Below are 2,500 nucleotides of genomic sequence, written 5' to 3'. Positions count from 1 at the left end.
CCACATTGCATGCGAACCGCATGAAACTTCCAGAGGCATTTGCAGCAGGAATGCATGTGCACTCAAAAAATGTGATATTTTTCACGGAGAGACCCCGTGAAACGCTAGAAGTGGGCGGGGATGTCTCTCTTGTGGCTCACGGGGCTGTTAGGGTGGCACAGAAATCCCTCGGAATGGGAAAACGGGTCATTTTCGTGTCGCCACATTGCATACGAACCGCATGAAACTTCCAGAGGCATTTGCAGCAGGAATGCATGTGCACTCAAAAAAGTGAATATTTCTCACGGATAGACCCCGTGATACGCTAGAAATTGGCGGGGATGTCTCTCTTGTGGCTCACGGGGCTGTTAGGGTGGCACAGAAATCCCTCGGAATGGGAAAACGGGTCATTTTCGTGTCGCCACATTGCATGCGAACCGCATGCAACTTCCAGAGGCATTTGCAGCAGAAATGCATGTGCAGTCAAAAAAAAATTGATATTTTTCACGGATAGACCCCGTGAAACGCTAGAAATTGGCGGGGATGTGTCTCTTGTGGCTCACGGGGCTGTTCGGGTCGCACAGAAATCCCTGGGAATGGGAAAACGGGTCATTTTCGTGTTGCCACATTGCGTACGAACCGCATGAAACTTCCAGAGGCATTTGCAGCAGGAATGCATGTGCACTCAAAAACTTCTATATGTTTCACGGATAGACCCCGTGAAACGCTAGAAATTGGCGGGGATGTGTCTCTTGTGGCTCACGGGGCTGTTAGGGTGGCACAGAACTCCCTCGGAATGGGAAAAGGGGTCATTTTCGTGTTGCCACATTGCATAGGAACGCCATGAAACTTCCAGAGGCATTTGCAGCAGAAAGGCACGTGCACTCAAAAATTTTAATATTTTTCACGCATAGACCCCGTCAAACGCTAGAAGTTGGCGGGGATGTCTCTCTTGTGGCTCACGGGGCTGTTAGGGTCGCACAGAAATGCCTCGGAATGGGAAAACGGGTCATTTTTGTGTGGCCACATTGCATAGGAACGGCATGAAACTTCCAGAGGCATTTGCAGCAGGAATGCATGTGCACTCAAAAACGTCTATATTTTTCACGGATAGACCCCGTGAAACGCTATAAATTGGCGGGGATGTCTCTCTTGTGGCTCACGGGCGCTGTTAGTTAGGGTCGCACAGAAATCCCTCGGAATGGGAAAAGGGGTCATTTTCGTGTTGCCACATTGCGTACGAACGGCATGAAACTTCCAGAGGCATCTGCAGCAGAAATGCATGTGCACTCAAAAACGTCTATATTTTTCACGGATAGACCCCGTGAAACGCTAGAAATTGGCGGGGATGTGTCTCTTGTGGCTCACGGGGCTGTTAGGGTCGCACAGAAATCCCTCGGAATGGGAAAACGGGTCATTTTCGTGTTGCCACAATTGGCATACGAACGGCATGAAACTTCCAGAGGCATTTGCAGCAGAAATGCATGTGCACTCAAAAACGTGAATATTTTTTCACGGATAGACCCCGTCAAACGCTCGAATTTGGCGGGGATGTTTCTCTTGTGGGTCACGGGGCTGTTCGGCTCGCACAGAACTCCCTTGGTCCACCTGATTCGTGCATACAGGCAGCAACTAAAACTCTGTAAACCTGCTGTGAGGACATCTAAACAGTGGACCAGTGAGGCTGTGGAAGATTTGCGGGCGTGCTTAGACTGTACTGACTGGGATATGTTCACGACTGCTACCAATAGTCTGGATGAACTCACAGAGGCTGTGTACATCAGCTTCTGTGAGGACTGCTGTATCCCAACACGTACCAGGGTGAACTTTAACAACAACAAGCCCTGGTTCTCAGCAAAGCTCAAAAGGTTGAGGTTGGAGAAGGAGGAAGCGTTTAGGAGTGGGGATAGAGACAGATTCAAGGAGTCGAAGAACAGGTTTAGCAAAGCGGTGAGAGAGGCTAAACGACTGTACTCAGAGACACTAAAACACCAGTTCTCTACTAACGACGCTGCTTCTGTCTGCCAAAGGGCTCAGGCACATCACCAACTACAAACCCAGAGCGCCCCACACCACTAACGACTCCCGCCTAGCCAACGACCTGAACGAGTTCTACCGTAGATTTGAAAGACAATTGGACTGTCCTGAACCACCCCTTCCCACCCAAGAGGCCCCATCCCCCACCCATACTACAGAAACGACTCTCTCCTTTCAGGAGGGAGAAGTTAATGGGCTTTTCAAGAGGCAGAATCCACGCAAAGCAGCCGGGCCGGACTCTGTCTCTCCAGCCACCCTCAGGCACTGCGCTGGCCAGCTGTCTCCGGTGTTCACCAACATCTTTAACACCTCCCTGGAGACATGCCATGTACCAGCCTGTCTCAAGTCCTCCACCATCATCGCTGTGCCCAAAAAGCTAAGGCCAACAGGACTAAATGATTACAGACCGGTCGCCCTTACATCTGTGGTAATGAAGTCTTTTGAGCGCCTGCTCCTGGCACACCTCAAAGCCATCACAGACCCT

The sequence above is a fragment of the Petromyzon marinus genome, unplaced genomic scaffold, assembly GCF_048934315.1.
Source record: "Petromyzon marinus isolate PM22_M1 ecotype Great Lakes invasive population unplaced genomic scaffold, UKy_Petmar_22M1.pri1.0 PM_G_Scaffold_111, whole genome shotgun sequence".
Lineage (NCBI taxonomy): Eukaryota > Metazoa > Chordata > Hyperoartia > Petromyzontiformes > Petromyzontidae > Petromyzon > Petromyzon marinus.
The sequence above is the reverse complement of the archived record's forward strand: the minus strand, read 5'-3'. Positions refer to the sequence as shown.